We start from the raw sequence: 25,487 nt of genomic DNA, 5'->3' as shown, positions 1-25,487 counted from the left end.
ATTTCACTAGTAGCTCTGAAGGAATACCATTTTCAGACTTAAGATAAAAATGATGAAAAACACTTATCAAGCCTCCCCTCCCCTACACTGAAATGCCTTAGGAAATGCCTTAGGAAATGCCTTATTGCACTGAGGAGAAGGGAATTTATCATTTAAATATTAATTTTGAGAATAAAGTGTTTTTAATTTGATTTAATTAATTTTGGCATCATTAATTCCATGTTATCTGTGGTTTAAGTCATAACCGAGGCCCTGGTCCATGAAGACTTGCATAGATGGGCTGACTAGGTTGATTATATAAACTTGGCCATTCTGATTTGCATCAGAGGGCCAGGAAAACAAGCGGCTAGGATACACTTTCTTTACCAGAAATCTTCTTTCTCTGGTGTAGGCCACGCAGGTCTGTTGCCCATATACAAACAGGGCCTATAAGATTTGCCTGCAAATTACAGCCTATTGGCCTGTTAAGCATAATAAGCAAACTCTATCTAAACATCTATACACTAATTGATTGGATTGATTCAGAGCATATACTGGCTGATATGCAATCAAGCTTTTCAGTCTGGATACTCTATATATGGTCATGCCCTTATTTTTCAATGTCTGGTGAAAAATTTACATCTAAAGTAGGCTCTATGCTGTTTACTGCATTTATTGATTTTACATCTGCATTTGATCTAGTTTCCAGAGCAAGGCTTCTTTGATGGACAGTTACTTTTGCTCATGCGTAGCCTCTATAGTAGTAGTGTCAAATTGGTGGCCCGCAGCCTGGATAAATCACATGCAGGTCACGCCCACCTGACAACGCAAAGGATACGTCATGATACATCACATGACACCAGAGATGGTATTCAGCCAGTTCTGACCAGTTCTGGAGAACCGGTAGCGGAAATTTTGAGTAGTTCGGAGAACCGGCAAATACCACCTCTGACTGACCCCACCCCCATCTATTCTCTGCCTCCCGAGTCCCAGCTGATCGTCTGGGTCTTCTTTTGTTGCCCTGAACAGGAGAACAGAACTGGAAAGCAGGTTAGTGAGGTGGGGAGGGAATGGGATTTTACAGTATCCTTCCCCTGCCACATCCACCAAGCCACACCATGCCCACCAAGCCAAGCCCACAGAACCCGTAGTAAAAAAATTTGAATACCACCACTGCATGACACAATCATTTGACACCTGTGCTCTATAAGAACTCCAGATTCAAAGTCCATTGCAGTATGAAGGGCCACTAGCTATTGAATTCCAACTCACAAAGGAGTAAGTGAGGATATTTCTTGGCCCTTCCTCTGTTAATTAATATATAAATTCAGTTGCTGCCAAAATGAACCAATTAAAATAAGGATCTTCACACTTGGCAAGTTTAAGACTTGTGGATTTCAACTTCCAGAATTCCTGAGCTAACATGACTGGAGGAGGAATTCTGGGAGTTGAAGTCCACAAGTCTTAAAGCTATCAAGTTTGAAGACCCCTGAATTAGAATATCACCCACCACAATTAGCAAACAAGCATATTGTTTCTTTGTTATATGCAGATGACATACACTTCTGTCACAAATATCTATTGAATTCAAAGAGTCCTGAATGCCTTTACCATGTATTGCTTAGAGGATGCTTTCAAAATCAATCATAGTAAAACCAATATTCTGATTTTTGTAGAGACCTAAACATGCATTGAGGATAAATGGCCAGAATATAAAACAAGTTAAAATCTTTAAATATTTGGGCATGAATTTTCATAGTTCAACAAAATGTGGTGCACATCAAATGCTCAGAAATAGTGGCTGAAATCCAATCTTTCCATTTCTCTAGAAAAGCACAGTATATACCAGTAGTACCAAAGTTATTTTGAGCTAAGGCTTATGCACAACTACTTTTTCAGTGCCTACCTAGGACTCTGTCCCTTTTTTGCCTCTCTCAAAAACGTTCAGCCTAACTTTCTAAGTGTCATGTTGCAAGTAGCCCTTGTGTTTCTAATATAGGTCTAAGGGGGTGAGGGGTGGGGCAGAGGTGGTATTCAGCAGGTTCTGAGCAGTTCTAGAGAACCAGTAGTGGAAATTTTGAGTAGTTCAGACTGGCCCCACCCCCATCTATTCTCTGCCTCCCAAGTCCTAGCTGATTGGCTGGGTCTTCTTTTGTTGCCCTGCACAGGAGAACAGAGGTGGAAAGCAGGTTAGTGGGGTGGGGAGGGAATGGGGATTTTGCAGTAACCTTCCCCCTCCACGCCCACCAAGTCACACCCACAGAACTGGTAGTAAAAAAAAAAATGGAATCCCACCACTGTTCTGATTCTGCTTTATTTATATATGGATGAGAAAAGATGTAAAGGATTGGTAGCAGCTGTAAGCACTTGGACAATGCCAGCTTTGCAATTTTGTAAAAACATGTTGACAACTCCCGCAACCAGAGGTGGTATTCAGCGGTAGCGGAAATTTTGAGTAGTTCGTAGATCCAGCAAATACCACCTCTGACTGGAGATTTTACAGTATCCTTCCCCTGCCACGCCCACCAAGCCACGCCCACAGAACCGGTAGTAAAAATATTTGAATCCCACCACTGGGGTGGGGGTTGTTCAAGGTCAAAACTGGAGCATGGAGCTGCATTATTACACATTGGCTGAAACTACTGTTCTTCCCCACAGGTCTGAGCCCTTTTTTTTATGGAGGGTAACTACAAAACAACACAGATTACAAATATTTTATTAAATCTCTAAGGAGGAGTTCTAAATGATGGGTTATGAGTGTGCTATGCTCTTAGGGCATTTAAACAACGTATTAAAGATCAGGATGTTCAACAGGACTTGTCTGCTTTACCCAATAACATTTTTTGGGTCAACTCAACTCCCCAAACCAGCGAGATATTTATATCATGTAACTCTCTCAAAATTTCAGAGGGTGTTCCAGTGGTGGTATTCTACCGGTTTGGCCCGGTTCTGCCGAGCCAGTAGCAGCGATGAACAGCAGAGACCGAACCAGTTCTTTCCGACCCTCTGCTGTTGGGCCCACCTGCCCGCCCGGTCTCCCATACTAACCTTTATGTCCTGCTTTTGAAGCGCAGCTGCTTTGTGCAGATTGCCGGGCGGCAGCTGCTGAAGTGACAGGGACAGTGCAGGATTGCAGGAGGCGAGTTGGAAAGTGTGTGCGTTTGCAGAAAGTGTACCCACCAAGCTATACCCACCAAACCGGTGGTAAAAAAATTTTGAAACGTACCACTGGGGTATTCATTCCTGTTGTAATGTTCTGCCCACAGCAGATCTGGAGGGCCAATATAAAAAAAAAATTCCATATGTGATGAGACTGTACCCATGTGGACAAGGGGTCATTGAAATTACAGCTCCTATCCTGTTTTATTGCCCCCTCTATAGGGGACCCTATAGAAGGGACGCAGTGACTCAGTGACTAAGACGCTGAGCTTGTCAACCAGAAAGGTTGGCAGTTCGGTAGTTCGAATGTCTAGCACCGCGTAATGGAGGGAGCTCCCGTTACTTGTCCCAGCTTCTGCCAAACTAGCCGTTCAAAAGCATGTAAAAATGCAAGTAGAAAAATAGGGACCACTTTGGTGGGAAGGTAACAGCCTTCCGTGCACCTTTGGCATTTAGTCATGCTGGCCACATGACCACGGAGATGTTTTTGGACAGTGCTAGCTCTTCAGCTTTGTAACGGAGATGAGCACCGCCCTTAGAGTTGGAAATTACTAGCACGTATGCGCGAGGGGAACCTTTATCTTATTGGGGACCCACAGACTCATAACAGATGATTACATCTGTTTCTGGATTAAATATACCAGAAACTGTGATCTGTTATATGTGCAACTACTATTGTCAGATCAGTATGATTCAGTTTCTCTGAACATAGCTGAGTCTTGTTACATTGTCTATAAAATTAGGCAAAACTTGGTTACCCACTGATGATTTCACCATCAATTGTAATATATTACTATGGCCTGTTCAGTTCTACTTTATTTTAATGTTTAATTTTTTGTGCTGGTCCAAGACTGAAAAATCTTTGAAATCTGCAGGTCTGTATCTTCATTTAAGCCACAGCAGCAAACTGGAGACATTGATGATAGGTTCTGCTATCATACTGCTGTAAGGGCTGCCGTTTTACGATACACTACATTGCTTGCTGCTGGTAGCCTGCCATTAAAATGGGAGGGGGAGGGAATTGCGTATAATGAGAGAGAGGGTTGCCAGGGTACCATGTGGAAGCCTCAGACGGTCCAATGAGAAACTCTGGGTACTTCAAGGACAAGAAAGGAATGCCAGCTGCACAGACAGGGACTGTTTCCCAAAACAATTTGTTAGCACCTAATTGGACACTTCGTGATAACCAGAGGGGTGGAGGGGAACATGCAAAGGTTAACCATATACTTTGGGCGGGAAACCCTCAGATCCAGCTTTGCTTCTTTGTAACTGCTTGGCTTAGTAAAGTATGCTTTTGGCTAACCATAGGCCTAATACTCTTGTTTTCTAACTGACCAAGTTGGGACAGCTGACACCTGCTATTTAACAGCCTCCCTGACCAGGAGGTTGTCTCTTGGTAAATCCCATGGAAAGTATGATTTCAATATTCATGAGCCAGTTTAAGATTTCATGATTTTTATAATAACCACATGTTATCTCAATTACTGGGCCAATTCATAGCTCAGGAGCTGGGTAGATATGATATTATTTTCCAGTGAAGTTTGATTTTTTGCAATCTATACTACCACCACCGCTCTGGAGCCCATTGAGATGGGTTACATCGAGTCGTGTGGAATATGAGAAATTCCTGAATGTTGTGGGTATTTGCTAAAAATTTTACAGATATAGATTAGGAGTTTAATTCTCCATCTTGTCCTATCATTTTTGTGGGATCCACCTCATGGGTAAGATGCTTGTGGCAACTCCTGTTACCCCAGGATCATGACCCTTCTCCATTATGGTTAATACAAATTAGCTAAAGGGGACTGAGGATGTGAGTCCAATGATTAGTGAATGAAACATTGTATAAAAGAGTATCTCCTTCAGGTCACAGTGATGGTGTCATCCCCATTACAACTACTCCTGGAGATGGTTATTTTTATTAAACAAATGCATATTGCTACCTATCTACCGTCTTAATATCTAGATTCATTCCCAGCTTTGCTCCGATCTGATTTTAGGACATAATTGATCTTGGTCAATCTGATGAATTTCATTTATCAGAAGGGGGACATGATGAGAAGGACACATAAGGCCATTATGCTAAAGGGAGCTCAAGAAGGTTTGATTGAGGCCTCCAAAGAGCCAAAAATATACTGTTAAATTATAATGTTGCAAGAAGAGAGAATATTTATTTTTATATATATATATATATGTATGTCTGTATGTATGACTGGAAATTCACCATATTAACTGTTTAATTGACTTAAAGTAAAGTAAATAAATAAAAATTTAATTATTGTCCTGGTCTCAGCTCCTATTTATGGGATGGTGTCAATCAGCACAGTAGTCCAAAGACAAGATGAGCAAAATTATGTATCACTTTTCCATGAGGAATAAGATTAGAAGATAATATAAGGGCCTTTTCAAAGCTAGCTTGACTTCCTATTTTTCCTACACTTAATGAATTAATCTTATTTGTTTTAATTAATAAACTTTTTTTTAAAAAAAACCATTGGCTTAAAACCAGAATTAAAGTTATCACACCCATGCATAGACCTGAGCTTCAGAAACCCAAGAAATTAGAAGTTTAACTCTGCTCCTTACGTCTATTTCCACTTATCCTATGTGATCTTTTTCTTGCTCCTTTATGCCTAAATCCAGATGGAGATAATGCAGAGCATAGGACTAGAAAGCTGCTCTAGCTGATGAGAAAAGAACGGTGCAGACATATGCGTAAACTACATTTGATATCCCCTCCCTAATTTGTTAGACTATGAACTCTTATATCTTATCTTTGGATTACCCACGCAGATAGGTATGTCATGATGATTCTTGACTCTTGACGAATATATCGTTTCTTTTATGTACACTGAAAGCATTTGCACCAAGACAAATTCCTTGTGTGTCCAATCACACGGCCAATAAAAAATTCTATTCTATTCTATTCTATTCTATTCTATTCTATTCTATTCTATTCTATTCTATGGCTTTTACTGAATCAATGGATAGTAGTATTAATAATAAAAATACCACCACCAAAGGAATTGGAGTAAGGAAAAGAGTTCTGGGAATAAAACCAAATGAACATTATAAATACATAACTTGGGGGTGGAGAAATGGGTCACATTGCCACATTTTACAGAATTCAACAGTTGCTGGAGATTTATGGCTCTTTTGAGACATCATGTGACATGATATCTCCTTTCCCACCCTTTCTCCAATTCTACCAGAACATACAGAGGAATTAAAGGATGAGAATGACAGTCATTAAATCTATCCCTATAAACTAAGCCAAGAAGTTTAGTCTTGAAATTGCTGACTTTCATTATTCTAGGTTAAATATGAATAAACAATACTCACCATCATATTTAAACAGATACATAGTTTATCAAAAGAAAAGAAAAAACTAAATCAAAATAGTTAATTCCAGAAAGTGGATTCCAATAGGAAATCTAAAATACTTGCTAAAAATAGAAAAAAGACATCCCTCAAACAAAGCAGAGGATTCTTAATAGTTTCCAGACAAGGGATAAAGGCATCTGATTAAATGTGGCAACCGTGCTAAGATCATAAGTAGTTCCAGACAGGATCTGACCAAGGATAGCAGGAGGTTCAGGCATAGATCTTGGGAGGTATTTTTTATCCCCTTGGGGCAGCGATGGAGGATTAGGGTGTTGAGATCCAACTGAGAATGAGGGTGACTTGATGGGAACCATTCCTGGGAGTTAAGTGCAAGGAAATTGTAGGGATGACTCTTCTTCTTTCTCAGGCCTAAATGTTTGTAAGGAGTCTTTGAATCACCATGAAGAAAAGAACAGCACATGGATGGCAGAAACTCTGTCCTAATTGAAAAATCCCACTGAAACCAGTGGAATGACTTGAGCCATTCCAATTTTGGTCAGGAGCAATTGGACATATAGCTAGGAAACGATTTTTGGCCAGGAAGACATTTCTCACCCAGGCAACTGATCAGGAAGAGAGTACAAGAGAAAACCTCAAAGCATTTGGCCTGGTTTCTCAAAGATTAGTCATCACAGACATCTCCCCATGGAAAAGCTTTCCACACTATTCACAGATTCTTCTTCACTCTTAAGTTTGTATTTTATGATTCTTTCTATAACACACAGTTGGTTCACTAAAATTATACATGGCTTTGATGCTTTACCTCTTTCGTTGTCTAACTAAGCTTCAATAAAACTAGTCTTACTTATGCAAAGGAAACTGTTATCCATTGGCATGAGAGAAACAGGATTCCTGCATCCACCTGGATCTAATTTTAATCTCAAGAAACAGCTTTCAATGTTCTCAAATGAAAATAACATTTGATATTTCTCCAGATACAGCTTGCTTACAGTCAGAGGTCCTCCCGGACTCACAGATTCTTTTTGAACAGCATATGGAGACAAGCCTTTGCACAATTTTAACTTGTATGTCAGTTACAGCCATGGTCACTCATTAGCAGTGATGTTGGTTGCTCGTTTAACATATGGGGTGCCAGTTATCTTCAAGGTGCAATTCAAGATGGCGCTTGCTATCTTTAAAGCTCAGGGCCTGATTATTTCTGAGGTTACCTTCTCCGGGTTGAATCTGCCTTTCCAGTGAAATCAGAATGAAAAAGGTAATTGAGGGTACAAAGATCAAAGGAATGCCAACTACAGGGACTGTTGCAGGACATCATTAGCAATGGCTCCTTTCCTTTCCAACAACCCCTCCTGATATTCAGATTAGTAATACAGTTATATTACTCACAAAGATGGAATTTGAAAGCAGGTTATCTAAGCAGCCATCTTTTTTGAACAGCCTTGGTGGCACAATGGTTAGAGTGCAGTACTGCAGGCTATTTCTGCTGACTGACTGCAATTTGGCAATTCAAATCCCAACAGGCTCAAGGTTGACTCAGCCTTCCATCCTTCTGAGGTGGCTAAAATGAGGGCCCAAATTGTTGGGGCCAATATGCTGACTCTATAAACCGTTTAGAGAAGGCTATAAAGCACTGCAAAGCAGTATATAAGTCTAAGTGCTATTGCTAAGTGCTAATAGTTCCTCCCCATCCAATTCAGTTGAGTAGATTGGGGATACCGAGGGCCCTGTCAACGAAGGAATATTAGCTCAGGCAACATGTCTCCTTAGCAGTAAACCCTTTCCTCTGGAACAGTTTTCCTTTGAAAATGACCCAAACCCCATTAGCCTTTCATAATGCTCTAAAGCAGGGCTGTCAAACTCCTGGCCCATGCGTCATGCGTTGGCCACGCCCACACCCACACCCGGTTTAACAAAGGGGGGAAAGTCCTGATACATCATGTGACACTACCAGTGTGAGTTTGACACTCCTTCTCTAAAGCAAGGGTCTCCAAACTTGGAAACTTTAACACTTGTGAATTTCAACTCCCAGAATTTCCCAGCCAGCATGGCTAGCTGAGGAATTCTGGGAGTTGAAATCCACAAGTCTTAAAGTTGCCAAATTTGGAAACCTCTGCTCTAAAGACCTGGAACCCTGAAAATGTCAGAGGCCATAGTAGTTGAACTGAATTTTTATGAAATTATGATAATTCTTTGTTGCTTATTTGTGTTTTTATGGTTTTAATTGTAGTATTGTTTGGCACCCAGGATCAACTGGATTTAGATGCATGACTATAGAAATGGAAAATAAATAAATAAATAAATAAATAAATAAATAAATAAATAAATAAATAAATGTAATTGACACCCCAATCAATAGGGAGGCACAGAGTTTAGTTGAAGGGTTCCGATTCCCATTTCCACTTCTAGGCACAATTATACCAGGGCCTAGCTTCAGTGACGACAGTGTTGCCCTCACAATAGAAGGCAAAATAGCATCCCTCAATCTCTACTCTTGGAAAGCTTCATCTTTCCTCTGTTTATGTTTCTGTTCACTGTCATAAAAACACTATTTCTCCCACACCCCGACTTTCTCTCTTTAAAAATGTGAAATTTTTGAAATTTGAAAAATTTGATATTTTGAAAAATTGAAAGTGCTCCATCACTGGAGGTTTCTAAGAAGAAACTGGACAGCCACTTGCACCTCTGTTATTCTGTTCTGTTAATTCTGGCAGTAGTTGCTAGAACATTGGCTTCTCCTTCCCTTGACCATACTTTGTGATAGATAAATAAGAATTGATCCTGCCAGTCAGGTCTGTTTTAAACAGCAGTAAAAATCCTCCATAGACATTTGACACCAGAGCAGCAGAAAATAGAAAACAGAGAGAACAATTTGGGAGGAAGCCAAAGGATTTTGTTCTAGGTCTTATAAACCAGATGGGCCTGTTTGTAAGAATGTACTAGGTCCTCAAGAGCATCCTTTGTGCAAGATCATGAAAACACTGGCTTTGAACCATGAAATCATAGCAGGAACAAAGAAGTTGAGGCTTAAGTCCTATCACCAAAACATGTTTTTTACTTCCCAAATGGGCAAAAGAAGCACATTCACCAACGTTTCCCACAACATCACCACAATTCTATACCATAATTGTCACTTGTTTACAAAGTGGAATACAGCAGAAAGTCATGCAGGAACATAAAAAGCACAGCCTTTTTCTGCTTATTATCTTCTGGGTCAATTTCTCTCTCCCAAGAAGTCATAGCATTATATATATATTTTTAAATACATAGTTTCAGTCATCCATAGCAGCCACTTTAGGTCAGACAGTATTATCTCCATCCTGTAGAATGGGCTGAAGCTGGCAGAGAAGGAAAAGCCTATCTAGGTCCATACAAAAATATAAATGAGTTTGTTATCAAATAATTAAATGTTATTTATATTTGCACATTAAATATTTCTTATATTTGTACATTGAAAAATAAAAATTCCATATTTAACTCATTACTTTTTTAAAAAAATATGGCTATATATTTTTGTTACTTCCCTACCCACTTCAACTTCAAGTTTCGCCACTGAATTACTAACATCTCCTTTCCAAAAATGTCTGCTTTGGAGAATATAAATTTAGTTGAACTTGCAAGTTTTAAATCCTTTATTTAAAAAATGTAAAACTCTCTGCAGCTTCAGTTGAAACATTAAGCATTTTTAACAAGAATGATAAAATAGAAATTGATCTACAATAGCACCCTTGAAAACCACATTTCAGATTCCTTTCAGTATAATTGCAACTATTTCCAGAGATACCAATTTGCTTAATTAAACTTTCCAACTAGAATTACTTCACAAGAGAAACAAGAATTCATACTGTTGGTCTTGGGGACTCTTATCAGTCTCTTCCTCCTGCTCCTCTTGAAGATCTTTACTTAGTAATCCCTGCAGAACAGCCTGGTCTCTTCCTTTTGCAACAAAAGAGGTATATTGGTGTATGACATGAAAGATTTGCATAGGAAGCCTTTTCCCAGCAGCCCATCATGAGACTGTTATTGTTTAAGTTGGACATTGGCTATGTTTATAAGTATCTACCCTTTGAAATAAACATGCATTTGTGGTTCAACTGGAAGCATATGGAGGTAGGACAGCAGAGTTTAAAAAAAAAGCTGTGCAGAAAGATAATTGGGCATAGTTTCATCTGCCCAGGTGGCTGCCCAATACTCAGAAAACACTCCACAGCGACCAAAGTAATTCCTGGATACATGTTTACTTTGCATTCCCCAACTCTCCCTGATTGAAACCAAGCAAGCTTTCCCAGAAAGGCAAAATACTGTTTCACCTTAGTTTTTACTAGGTTTACTCCATCTGCATACCCCCTGTATTTTCTTCCCCCAGTAAAACATTGGGGGAGGGCGCAGCATTGTTTCAAGATTTAATAGCTTTCCTCCCCCCAAAAAAAATATGGAGTTACCATTTTCTGAGGTATCAAGCTACACACTTGTTTACAGGAACTTTTCAGTACTGAATCTGGCAATGTCCCGTCTGAGAATCATCTCCCTTCACTCCTTTTAGTCCCAGTCATTTAGAAAAAATACAAGGAGAATGAGAAACAACAATTTAACTCCACCATCCCTAGGTTTGTTTGCTGTGTCTCTGAAGTCAATCCTATCGTTCCTCATCAGCTCACACCCCTGCTTTCTGCCCACTCCTCATCATTCAAACAGAACTTTTCAAAGCAGAACAACTAGTAAAATGAAGGAACGTTATGGCTTTTTCTGGAAAGGATGGTGTAACTTCACCACAAACAGTATTGACCCCTTAAAACAGGAATAAAACCACATTTCAAAAGAGAAGATCCAAACCAATACGTTCATAAACAGGAGAAAAGAGGTACATTTCAATGCAGATGTAAGGATTTTCTCTGTCTCCCTCCCCTCAAAGTCTTCAATGTGCACCTTCCCTCCGCCTCACAACAATTAACTACCATCTTGAGTGCCCACTGAGACTGGGTTGAAGTTGACTGCCTCCTGTCAACTCAATAGATAGAACTGTCCAACCCCCTACCCCCCAGTCATTCTCTCCCGGTTGCCCCTACTACTTCAATGTGCTCCATCTAGATAATAACCATAGAATTCAATTCAAATTGACCGAGATTCTTAGATAAAAACCCTTTCTACAACAAAAGAAAACAAAGTACTTACCCCTGAGTAAATGTAGAATTAAGAATTCCAGGACCTTATTGAAGGAATTATTTGCACATTAAACTCAACTTCTCATTTTGCTAAACGTTCCTGATTCCCTCTGGTGCTTTTCTCCACAGTGCAGGAGAGGAAGTTGGGATTCTGAATAGTATTCTTTTTTTTTAAAGACAAATTCCTCTAACTGGATAGACGCCGTGAAGAACTGAACTGCCTTTTGGTGGAAGAAGCTCAAAACGGGATTGTCTCTAATATTACAATCAAGGCCTCCTCACTCACTGACCCAAACTGTAAATGAAAAGCAGATTTGCTCAAAGAGCAAATGGTTGTTTCTGCTGGCCCCTGTGTGCAAGATGATGTCACAGTTTAGCATTGCCTCCGTTCTAGTTTTACATGAGCTTTCTGCATGAAGGACCTCCTCCCAGTCACCTTTGAGAACTAACATTTTCTGTTTTACACACTGCCACAAGATGATGCATCAGTTGTTCTGGGGGAGTAAAAAATGAGAAATGCAATTAGTTTTTATATTTATCACTGTTTAAATGTTAGTTCTGAACTGTTTACTTAACTGTAAATTCTGGAGTCTCTGTTTATGACACTCAAATAACACCGTCCTAATCCTATCTGAATTTTATATTGATAACATTGGAAGTGAACCCTCTACCTGCTCTCCTGTTTGAAAAAAATGAATTTCAAAAAATATATAAAATACAAAATAACAAAAAGAAGTAAAATGGGGGAGAGAGGATAAAAAACGGAAAAAGTTAAAAAGTGGTCAAAAAAGGAACAATCTTCTGACTTTCTTCAGCACAGGTACCGGTATAAATATATAGTAAAGTAACCTCTTATTTGAAGTTAAAACAAAAACACAAAAACATAATATAAAAATATACAGATTAAATGATTGAAATAACATTACAATTATATAAACAAACCTCTTATTCCAGTGGTGGGATTCAAATAATTTAACAACCGGTTCTCTGCCCTAATGACCAACTGGGTAGGCGTGGCTGGGTGGGCATGTGACTGGGTGGACGTGGCCAACTCACATTGAGGGGCGCTTCGCCTCCCCCAGTCTCTTATGACCATGGAGATGCTGCCATGGTCGTAAGTGTGAAAAATGGTCATAAGTCACTTTTTTCAGTGCCATTGTAACTTTGAATGGTCACTAAATGAATTGTTGTAAGTCAATGATTACCTGTATAAAAATACAAAAAGCTTCTTTGCTTGCAAAAAGCTGTCCTAAATACCAATCATTAGATTAGAAATGGGGGAATACACACTGAAGATCAATGACAGTCACAGCCATCATGGAAACCTAAACCATTCTGTCTGAATACCTTCCTTTTCATCAGCAATACCTGCAACCCAGAGTTACAAATCAAGCAGGCTGCCAGAGTACCTTGAGGAATTAAAATAGTTAAAGTGCAATGATAATTATCAGCAGCCAAGTCTTGCTCATAAAGTGTAACCCTTTAGCAAAGAGGTCATTTAAGCTCTCCAGAAAGTGGGTGGGCATACTTGGGCTACAAAATGCCAAGCTAAAGAGACAAATTAACAAAGTATATAGGAGACCCAGGTTCAACTCTCTGCCCTCCCAGGCTTGTCAGGATCACAATAAAATTAGTACATGAAATATCCATCTGGTTCAGTTCCAAGCTGGAAGAAAGACACTGGAAACGTAGAGGCTGATTGGAAAGATGGTTTAATGATGAAGCAGAACCACATGGGTGGTTCTGCTGCATCTGACCACATGGAGTTGAGAGTGAGGGGTATTATACCTTCTCTTAGGCTTTGAACTTGAGCTTCCTGTTCTTGTGCAAGAACATGTATTCTATTGGTTGTTGTCAAGACTCCCATGGGGCCATGTAGCTTGCTCTGTAGGTTGTCTGAGACCATTTGGTTGAAGTTTGGACTCTCTGAGATGATATAATGAAGAGGCTTGTGTTCTGCAAGGGTGTTGGCAATTCCTATTGTGTCTTAATATCTTTCCTCCTGTTTTGGATCTTGAGTGAGGGCTAATCCCATTCTGCCTTTGTTTAGACCTTGCTGCAGGGAATTTTTGCCTATGAATAGAGCTATCTATCTCTTTATCTCTTAAGTGCTGACATCTGCTGTGTGCTCTTAAGAAAGATGGGGGTTGCTTTCTCCCTATAAGAAAACATGTTTCTTCATTTCTCATTCAGGGAAATATATTCTTCCTTTTTAATATTTCTCAAAAAATTTCATTCTTCTAGGAGAGGGGTGGGTGCTAACTTTCTACAATTGGTGCCATGTTACTAAGTCTTATTATTATGAGAGAAAACTAAAACAAATTGGAAGGAGGATCCACTTACTATCAGTGAGCAATCATGTGCCTTGGCCACTCCGAAGCAATGCAAGAGACTCCTGTACCAAAGGTGCTTTTTCAAGAGGCAACTGGACTTAGTCATTTTAGTCAAAATGTTCTTGATATATGCCTGTATGAATCAAACAAAAATCTGGTTTTTCAATTCAAATTATGAAATCATTTAGAAAAATTATGAAATCATTTAGAAAAATTAACAAATTCACATATAGTTTTTAGAAAATCAATTTAGATGTTGTTGAATTCCATTGTTTTGATCCCGATGAACTGAGTTGGGAAAAAAGCATTTCCACAGCACCTAAATAATGGAATTAGAAGCATCTATTTCTCTCTGGTTCAATTTTTTCACAGCCCTGGAAAATGTCCACTTGAGGAATTGTGTGATTTCTTTATAGAGGATTTTGATGATGCTTGGAGAACCAGTGCTATTTCAATAGCAATCAGCTAGAGCTGAATGTGCCAGGCTGTGAAAAGTCAAGAAAGCTTCTGCAAAGCTGTGCAGACCTTGTTAAGGCAGCAAAACAAAGCAGTTTGTTCCTGGGTTACACAGCAGCAACCTGAAAGCTACCATTTTGTGGGTAGGACAAAATGTTGTCCATTTCCAGAACTGCATTATGCAGCCTCACAAAGCAGCAATCCATTCCAGTATTTTTGGAAGGCCTTGGAGCTCTTCGAAAGTTAGTGAGGAGAAAGGTATTTGGCCTGTTGTGGTGGGACCAGTGGGAATGGGAAAAGACCTATGGGGACCCAAGGGGGGGTGGGGGAGCATTGCACAGGGAGTCTTGGGGTGGGGGATGGCCAGGGCAAGTGGGCCTGGGCCTGTGCTAGACCTTCAAGGACCTTCTCTCTCCCAGAAGCTCCCCAGGCATTCATTTAATGATTCATTGGGGACAACAGGGATAGGGGGGATTGTTAGGTGAGATGCTTCACCTAACAACTGTTGCAACATGTGACTATAATAGGTAGGATCCATTATGGCTGTATCTTGAAGACTACCTGTATACTAACATTGCTGTCTTGGTGCCCAAGTCATCCAATTTCCTTCTCTCCTTGTAAATTATCTATATATCATTGCAAATCTTCTCCATATAAATCCTGCTAGGCATGAAATTATAATAAATCCCTGCTAGGTATGAAATTATAATGCTTCTTTTTTTCCTTTCTTTCTTACCCCAACTTTGATACAAGATCTCAAGCCAGCATATTATTTTTCCCCATAACAAGACCCAGGAAGTAGACCTTCTCTGCCCCCTGGAAACACATTCCCTGAGATTCATATGGCCCAATCCTGTCCCTGTTCCAGCAAGCTCTTAAAACTTGGCTCTTTCCCCAGGCCCTGAGTGACAGACCCCGCTTTGGATATCAATTCTTTTTGCAGTTCCTTTTGGATAATAGGTTCTGCAGGGTTATTTTTGACCCTGTTGTCTTTTGTTATTACTTTTGCAAGCCACTTGGAGTCATACAGGTTGGAATGGCCTATAAATCTAATAAATCAAACATTAACCAGAAAGTGATCTCATTATGATAACAGAGAAACAGAATTCTTTCACTCTCTTTGGAAGTGAAGGGAGATTATTGTGCAATGGATAAACAGAACATCAACCATTTTGGCATGCAATCTGCCCCTAGAACACTTGTGGCTAAAGGGAAATATCTTTCAGAAAATGTGAAGAAACTGGGCTTCCCCTACGCAAGCTTGACATAGAGAATGGTCATTCAAAGAGGGAGCTCTGCCCACACTGCAGCACATTTAAAATAGGCTTTTTAAATGTATGTATTTGTAAACAGCAATGGATCATGCCCAGTATTTCCTAGCCGTACCACAGATAACAACAATGATCTAATACATATCGATTTTACAGAAGACAATGTTGAAAAAGCACTACGCAATCTAAAACCATCTCTATCTATTGGACCGGATGGAATATGTGCCTACTTCTTAAAAAAGCTATCCACTGCCATAGCCAAACCTCTAAGCATAATCTTTGAAAAATCTTTCAGGACCAGCTCCTTGCCTAACCTATGGTCACAAGCCACAGTCATCCCCATCTTCAAAAAGGGAGACCCAAGCCTAGTTGAAAATTACAGACCAATCTCCTTATGCTGCGTCACCTGTAAAGTCATGGAATCAATTATTAACCAATCCATCATCCTCCACTTAGAGACAAACAACCTACTCTCCAATAAACAATTTGGTTTCAGAAAAAAACTATCCTGTAATCTGCAACTCCTACACTGCAAAAACATATGGACGACACAACTCGACCAGGGCAAAGCAATAGACGCAATCTACATAGACTTCTATAAAGCCTTCGATTCAGTGGTACACGACAAACTACTCCTAAAAATAAAATCCTATGGTATCTCTGGACAACTGAATAACTGGATAGAAGCATTCCTGGCAAACAGACAATAAATGGTCAAAATTGGGAGCGTCCTATCAAATTCTGTACCTGTCAATAGTGGTGTCCACCAAGGCAGTGTACTAGGACCAACTCTCTTCATACTCTACATAAATGACCTCTGTGATCATATTAAGAGCAATTGCGTTCTTTTCGCTGATGATGTAAAGCTGTTCAATACCACAGACAATACTGCTACCCTACAAAAAGATCTCGACTATGTATCAGAATGGTCAAACAAATGGCAACTTCAAATCTCAACAAATAAATGCTCTGTCTCACATATTGGCAAAAAAAATCAGAAAATAAAATACAAGCTGAATAGTCAAGATCTTGTTGATGACCCAAGCTCTGTAAAGGACCTTGGAATACTCACCTCTAATGATCTAAGTGCTAGAGCCCACTGCAACTACATAACCAAAAAGGCATTAAGAGTTGTTAACCTAATCCTACGTAGCTTTTTCTCTGGTAATATCACACTACTAACCAGAGCATACAAAACATTTGCTAGACCAATACTCGAATACAGTTCATCAGTCTGGAAACCACATTACATATCTGATATTAGCACAATTGAGAAAGTCCAGAAATATTTCACAAGAAGAGTTCTCCACTCCTCTACTCATTGTAGAATACCTTATGCCACCAGACTTGAAATTCTAGAACTAGAAAACCTTGAATTACGCCGTCTTCGGTCTGATTTAAGCATGGTATATAAAATCATACATTGCAATGTCCTACCTGTCAATGAATACTTCAGCTTCAACCATAACAACACAAGAGCACACAATAGATACAAACTCAATGTTAACCGCACCAAACTTGATTGCAGGAAATATGACTTCAGCAATAGAGTGGTCAATGTCTGGAATACTCTACCCGACTCTGTAGTTTCTTCCCCAAACCCCAAAAACTTTAACCTTAGACTGTCTACTATTGACCTCACCCCTTTCCTAAGAGGTCTGTAGGGGGCGTGCATAAGCGCACCAACGTGCCTACCGTCCCTGTCCTATTGTTTCTCTTATTCTTCTTTTATTTTTCTTATATGTACCCATTTCATGTATTCACAACTATGTATACACTTATACTTATTATCTTGTAAACAATTGGCAAATCAAATAAATAAATAAATAAATAAATAAATAAATGTATTTCCTAACCAATGTGGTCTCTAAGGCATTAAAACCCTGGAATCAAAGAAAATTAAAAATATGAAAGAACAGAATGACAAAATCAAAATCAAAGAAGGGGGAAAGAAAAACAAAGTAGTCTGTTGTAAGAAAGATTGAAGATAAATCTCTCAACCATGTACCATTAAAACGTGAACCAAGGAAGAAAGCAACGCTGCCTATTAAGCATAGCCTCCTGTGGACAGACAGGGCTCCTGCCAGAGGGACGTTTGGCCCTGCAATATTTTGAATAGGGCAGTGCAGAAACACAGAACTCACATGTGTCCATCAAGACTCTACACTAGAGGTATCTTTGCATAACAGAACAGAACAGAATAACAGAGCTGGAAGGGACCTTGGAGGTCTTCTAGTCCAACTCCCTGTTCAAGCAGGAGATCCTGTACATTTTGGACAAATAGTGGTCCAATACCTTCTTAAAAACTTCCCGTGTTGGAGCATCCACAATTTCTGGAGGCAAATTCTTCCACTATTTAATTGTTCTAACTGTCAGAAAATTTATCCTTAGTTCCAGGTTGCTTCTCTCTTTGATTAGTTTCCATCCATCCTGCCCTCTGATGCTTTGGAGAACAAGTTGTCCCCCTCTTCTTTGTGTCAGCTCCTTAGACATTGGAACACGGTTATCCTGTCTCCTCTACTTTATCTTTTCATTAAATTAGAGACGTCCAACTTCTGAAACCGTTTTTCATATATTTTAGCCTCTGGTCCCCTAATCATCTTTGTTGTTCTTCTCTGCACTCTCTCTAGAGTCTCAACATCTTTTTTATATCCTGACAACCAAAACTGGATGCAATATTCCAAGTGTGGTCTTATCAAGGCATTATAAAGTGGTATTAACACTTAATCTGATCTTGATTCTATCCCTTTGTTAATGCAGCCTTGGACTTCATTGGCTTTTTTTCAAAGCTGTAGCACTCTGCTGGCTCATATTTAAGTGATTGTCCACTAGGAATCCAAGATCCCTTTCTATGTTTTATTTATTTATTTATTTTATTTTGTCAAGCGATTATAAGATAACAGGTATAAGTTATTACAATTGAACCAGATACCATCTATTCCATACTTGTGCATTTGGGTTTTTGTTTTTTTTTGCCTAAATAAATGCTACAATAAAATCAATGGAAAATGGAGTCCAACTCCTATTTGTCACTATTAAGAATTTATCAATGCCTTTTCAATACCATGGAAAAGCTGAGGAGGAAAGTCAACATCATGAGACCAAACTATGACTGAGAGTCAGCAGAAATGTTTCATAGACCTCCATTCCACTGCTTTTGTGGAGAAATATAAGTCTAATGAGGTTTTCAATTGGAAATATCTGGTGCCTGAGATAAACAAAGGTTTGTAGTATTATATAAAAATATGTTGAATTTCAGGCCTACTCATGATAGATAAACAGAAGCTGATAACATTCTTACAGTATTGCATTCCTTGTTTGAAATTATATGTGGCAAGCATTATTTACTAAATCTCTTTGAGCAAAGTGATAATTAAAACAGCAAATCTATAGAGTGACTCAAATAATTATGTTTTTCTACAGCCTTGCACTATTTAAAAATCACACACACACACACACACATACATATAAAATAAATGGCAGATTAAACCAATACAATAAACTAAGATAAATTTAATGTAAGTACTATGCATTATAACTTACTATTAGTTTCATCCTAAAACTACTGACGGATATAATTGGGTTTATACAGAGATCCTAGTAATTATCTTTTTTTTAAATACATTTTTTATTTTTTTGTTTCAACAATCATATCGTGTGAACAGTTTAGTTCCAGAGTGTTTTACATTTTAGAACAAACATGACAATAATTTCATATTTAATACTGTTGAGATTCTTATATAATTTGGTATTAGTATACTTCTGATATTAAGTTATCAATCTTAATTATTCAATATTACCATATGTTATTTTGGTGTCAATCTCTATATTCTTAACATTACTTCTTTTATTATAAATACTATATTAATAGTCATATTTGCAATGTTTAACAAATTATATAATTCTAATATTCATTCAAAAATTCATATTAATTTACCTTTTCCATTATTTATCCCCTTTTTAATTCTTGGTTGTGCCACTATTATATTTAAAGCTAATATTTAATATTAGTACACATATTTTATTAAATTAATCCCTTTTTAGTCACATTTTAGTACAAACAAAATAATATTCATCTTATTTATGTTTAACAAATTATGCAATTCTATTAATACTTTAGTTATTTTTATCTTATGCTATATTTCACCATATTTTTATGTCCATCAGATTCCACATATCATTTCTTTTTCTACAATAAATTTATCAATTTTCATGTTTATTACAGTTAACAATTATATATCTTAAGTAATAGTACATGCATTTATGTGAAATCATAATCTTTTTTCCCTTTTAGCCATCGTCTCTCTCTCTCTCTCTCATTAAAGCTTTAATTGATCGCTTCCTAGCTTGTCTCCAATGTTCCTCTTTTAAATTGTCATCTTTATCTAAGATTTTTTTACCATTCCTCTTAGTCATTCCTCCCTTTTCTATTACGTTCCATTGTTTCATTTTCAAATTATCTACTCTTACCCCTGTCTTTCTCCCAAGAAATTCTCCCTGAAATCCCATTCTCTTTTGCATCTTCCTTAAAATATTCTCCCTTTGGTTTATTATATCAGTCATTGTCATTTTTAATTTTATTTCCTTTTTATCATTTCTTTTTATTTGTTGTTCCATTTGTTCTATTTTTCTAGTTGCTCCTCCAAATGGCTTCTCCTCTTCCTGTGTCTCCGGTTTTCTTTCTATTATTTGCGTCTCCATTTCCATATCCTCTGCCATGTTCTGTATTTTAGTCAAAATGTCCTCAAATCTTCTACTCATAATGTCTTTTATCTCTTGAAGTTCCACCACAATTTCTTTACAAATTCTGCTCATCTTTGTTTTTATTTATTCTATTTCTTTCTGTCCAATTGTCCAATGGTTTTTATTCAATCCAAAGTCACTTTTCAGACTGAAATTCCAAAGCCCAGGAGCCTTGTAAAATTTATTAGCTGCCCATCTTGCCACATGGTAACTCTGGGCAGCTTACAATATTAAAGAATAAAATTGCCCTTTTTGCTGGATCTTTCATTATCAGGTAGGTTTTCCCAGATGTTAGCCACTCTTCAATTTCATCTCCTGTTGTTGTTAAACTGCTTAGCAACGAGTGGGTACATATCAGTTAAATGTTTCAACCAAAAACCATGCAGTTCATCTTCACCTGGTGCTAACCAATTATTGATCTTCCTTGTTATTTTCTCTACCATTTCTGCTGCTATTACTTGTGGGAATTATTCTTTGTTCTTTGTGTACGTGCTAGGACAACGGAGCCTTCTGGTGGTTGGCTGGAACACGAAGCAAGGAGCAAGGACAAATTGTTGCCATTTCTAAACCAGGACTGTAGCAAACTTAAACTTTACAGCCTTGTATGCTTATGCGAATGATCAGAGCATGTTGTGCGATGTAATGCGTTTGTGATAGGACGTTAACAAAAATTGCTACGTTAACAAAGATTGCTTCTAATAAAAGAGGGTTTCGGAGTTTGCTCTGAGCTCTCATCCCGGGACAACCTCGCGTTGTGTCTTTTTTCCATGAGAGACCACCACAACTGGTGACCCCGACGTGATCTGCTGTGGGCAGATAGGTGTTCTGCTCTTCTGTACTTATCGCCTGGAAGAGGCAAAGGTGCGCACCATAATTGATAACTGTCGCAGGCGACGATTATCTTCGTAAGTATGGGAGGAAAACTGTCACAACATCAGGAGATGCATATTACAGAGTTGTTGAAGTTAGTCAGAACCAATTTCTTTATCTTTAGTTCTTCTGGTAGGGAAAAAATCTGTTTGTCACGATCCAATGTTAAATTGTTAATGCATACTGTATGGATACAATGTCCATGGTACCCTGAACGAGGTTCCTTAAAATTGGAAACGTGGAGACAGATTGGCAATGTTCTCCACGATGAGCCTCGGGCTGATTCAGAAGTTTTAACTTATTGTAAGATGGTTATTACTGCTTTAAAAGCCCAGCAACAGCTGTTATTGAAACCATTATTGGATCCACCTCCGTATCAAAATAAGGTAGTTTTGTATCCGCCTGTCTCGAGATTGGAAGATGTGGTATCTCCCCCGACAGCTCCTAAAAATCCATCAGGAGATGTCAAGGTGGAAAATCCTAAAATAAATACACCCCATGCTGGGAGAGTTCAAGCAGCTATGCAAGCAGCTTTTCAAGCAGGACAACTGGAGGGGGAGGAGATTGACTCCATGCAATTGTTTCCCGTTCAGAGACAAGTTGATAATGCAGGAAATTTACAGGCTGTCTGGAATCCACTGCCTTTATCTCTTTTACGGGAAGTAAAGAAATCTGTGAAGGAGTTTGGCATACAAAGTCCATATGTCCAGGGTTTGCTTCACAGTCTGGGGCAAGCTCAAAAGATGATTCCACAAGATTGGAAAGACTTAATGAGAATGATTCTGAACGGAACACAATACGTGGTATTTGATGCAGAATATCAAAGAGAAGCAATTAACAGAGGAAATAATTCAGGGGGTTTGTATATACCTGATCAAATCTATGGGGCAGGGCAGTTTGCAACTGTGGAGCAGCAGGCAACAAATTTGCCTGATCACTGCTTCCCGGTTGTTATGACTGCTGTTATGGGAGCGCTGAGGCGAGCGGAGGAGGCAGGAGTGCCTACTAAATCTTTTTCATAAATCAAACAAGCAGCTACAGAGCCATATGCAGATTTCATTGAGAAGCTCCAAAATGCCATTCTTGGCAAATTTCTAATCCTGAAGCTGCAAAAGAACTTTTGATGAAATTGGCAGTGGAAAATGCAAATACAGATTGTAAGCAGGTTTTGCAGCCTTTGGTCGCGCGGGGGGAAGCAACCTTGGCAGATTTGATTAAAGCTTGTGCTGTAGTAAGTTCGCAATTTTATAACATGGAGACCTTGGCTGTAGCTTTGCAAAAGGGTCTTAAACCTACTGGGAATTGCTTCAACTGTGGGAAGCCTGGGCATTTCAAAGCCCAATGCCGGGCCCCAGGAGGAGGTGCTGCTCTTTTTTGGAAGAGTTGGTCTTGCCTCGTTCCTCAGCTTCTAAGAAAGGGTTTTTTGTGATTCCAGGGGTTATTGATCAGGATTATACAGATATTATAAAAATTCAATTTTATTCAGATGTACCTGCTAATCTTGCAGCTGGAGACTCCATTGCACAATTGATAGTGTTACCCTATACTCCAATTAATCCGTTGGTAGGGAAGCCTCGGATAGGGGTTTTTGGCTCTACAGAATGTTGTTCAGAGCTATTGGCTTTAGTGAAAAACATTAAGCCATCTCAGCCCAAGTTGAATTTTCTTATAGAAGGGAAATTGTTTTCCGGTGTTGTAGATGTTTCAGTAATTCGGCAAGAAGAATGGCCCAAAGAGTGGCCTACGGAAGATTCTCCAGCTGTAAGGGGGGTAGGAGGTATGCAATTTGCTAAAAGTAGTGTTAAATGGCTTGTGGTTACCCATGAATACAGGAGGCCAGGGGCAATTCAGGCTGTAATTCAGCCACTGGTAATGCCTTTGCATGTCAATTTATGGGGCCGTGATTTGCTTTCTCAATTTGGAGCTACCATAACTTTTTGCAGGATTGAGATGCTAAAATTAACTTTATTGTCCGAGGTTCCTGTGTGGGTGGACCAATGGCCTTTAACCACTGAGAAATTGCCTGCATTCTCCACCATCAGTGATCGTAACTGTTGGATTTATTTGGTTTTCACTGTTTTGACAATGTCTCCTAATATAAATACCACATTTATGTCAGCTGATATTTCTTCAGTTGTTGCTGAACTATTGTTCAGATGCTTTCTTTTAAACATTTCTATTCCTTCTAAACTCCCAAACCAGTTGCATTTTCAGTTACATTGTTTGTATTACTGGAGTCTTAAGCACTCCTGTGTCAAGCACAGCTCAAAAGCTTAACCATGGCAACCTTAACCCCATGGGATAGTCATAGTTACTTTCATCAGAATAAAAAGGCCCTTATCAAACAGTTTCGCCTTCCTGCGGAGGAGGCTGCAGCTATTATACAACAATGTCCTACGTGCAGCTTACAAGCAGCTGCTCTCCCTAAGGGTGTCAATCCTAGAGGGACGCAATGCTGCCAGCTGTGGCAAATGGATGTCACCCAGTATCCTGGGTTTTCCCCCTGGAAATATTTACATGTCTCAATTGACACTTATTCAGGTTTCATAATGGCTACCCCTCAAAGGGGTGAAGCCACAAAGCATGTTATTAATCATTGTTTGCGTACCTTTACTATTTTGGGCTCCCCTCAGGAGCTGAAGACTGATAATGGGTCTGCATACACTAGTTCGGCTTTTGCCACCTTTTGTTCCACCTGGAACATAGTGCATAAATTTGGCATTCCTTACAATTCCACAGGTCAAGCTATTGTGGAGCGCGCTAATCAGACTCTCAAGCGCGCATTGGACAATCAAAAAACAAAAATAGGGGACATGGGGCACGGATTGCCAGGGTTACAAAATACCTTAAATATTGCATTATATACTTTAAATTTTCTCAACTTGACTGGTACACCAGCCACTATGGTGGCCAGCAGGCATTTTTCTTCTTTCCCTTCTGCAGGAGGCGCGAGGCCACTGGTGTTATACAGAAAACTACCTGACCCCACTTGGAGGGGGCCAGCTTCCTTGATAACGTGGGGTCGTGGCTATGCAGCAGTTGAAGACAAGAATGAAGTCGTTTGGGTTCCTGGTCGTCATGTCCGCCCTTATCACAAGCCAGAAGTGTAAAGGGAAGAACCATGGGATGTGGGGAAAAACCTCTTATGTTAAGGATGTGTCTCGAATTGCTCAACTGGAGAACAAAACTGATTGCTGGGTATGTATGCATATGCCTACACATAAAACCGCAGGATTGCCATTGGTAGCTGTTCCTTTGAACGAGTCGCAATGGAAGAACATTGATTTTTCTAGTTATCAGGTGTTACAAGCTGCGGATGAGAACATGACCATGATTCCATTGGGCAGCTGTATACAAGAAACTGCTGGGGTATGTTGGACTCATAACATCGGCCATGGAAATTTAACAGATCTTGGTCGTTATCCCCATTGTAATTACACATTGACAATACAGAATACAACGCGCAATAACACATTTTTAAATAACGCTCTTAATGTATTTGCGCACAACTTTACTGGACATGACTGTGCTGCGCTAGTCACTGGGAATTGCCCTCGGATACAGAATGACTGTCCAACAAGTGTAACCACGGGAGGCAACCCGTTTCTTTGCAACATGATTTCGGGACTTGCTCAGCCTATTTTCTCCCAGGACAACAAGACTGTAAATATCATCAGTCAGGATTTGTGGCTGTTGTGCACAAGGAGGGGTTTGTGCTGTGATACATGCACACTGCTGCATGTATATTACTGATTCATCCCCTAACATCACGGCCACTATACAACACATGGAGGAATCCATTAGAGAGAATCCTTTGCTGAATTATGGGGTCCCTTCTGATTTTTGGGCATTCTTTTGGTCCTGGCTTCCTAACTCTGCTTGGCTTCGATCTATGATTATAGGCATTATAATTGTTGCTGTATGTTTCATTTTCCTTTATTGCTGTATTCTATGTCTCCCTGGACTGCTAACGACATGTAGAGACGTGACAAAACCCTCAAGGGATCAGTTCCTATTGTCTGCAAAAACCTACCGAGGACTACGTCGGCATGAAAAAACAAAAACAGGGGAGATGTGGGAATTATTCTTTGTTCTTTGTGTACGTGCTAGGACAACGGAGCCTTCTGGTGGTTGGCTGGAACACGAGGCAAGGAGCAAGGACAAATTGTTGC

General features: G+C 39.3%; 1 protein-coding gene across 1 annotated transcript in view; it reads right to left on the bottom strand.

The window, feature by feature from the left end:
* The window catches only part of COL6A3 (collagen type VI alpha 3 chain), a 112,145-nt gene extending 100,094 nt beyond the window's left edge, over positions 1-12,051 (bottom strand). The window contains exon 1 of the mRNA XM_087949339.1: positions 11,653-12,051. The gene's annotated coding sequence lies outside the window, so the exon portion shown is untranslated. The remainder of the gene's footprint in view (positions 1-11,652) is intronic.
* Positions 12,052-25,487: the final 13,436 nt, after the last annotated feature.

Source organism: Notechis scutatus, chromosome 1, assembly GCF_049901735.1.
Source record: "Notechis scutatus isolate UNSWTSFEM ecotype Mainland chromosome 1, rNotScu1.2, whole genome shotgun sequence".
Classification (NCBI taxonomy): Eukaryota; Metazoa; Chordata; class Lepidosauria; order Squamata; family Elapidae; genus Notechis; species Notechis scutatus.
Note: the sequence above shows the minus strand (reverse complement) of the source record. Positions and strands in the feature narration are given on the sequence as shown.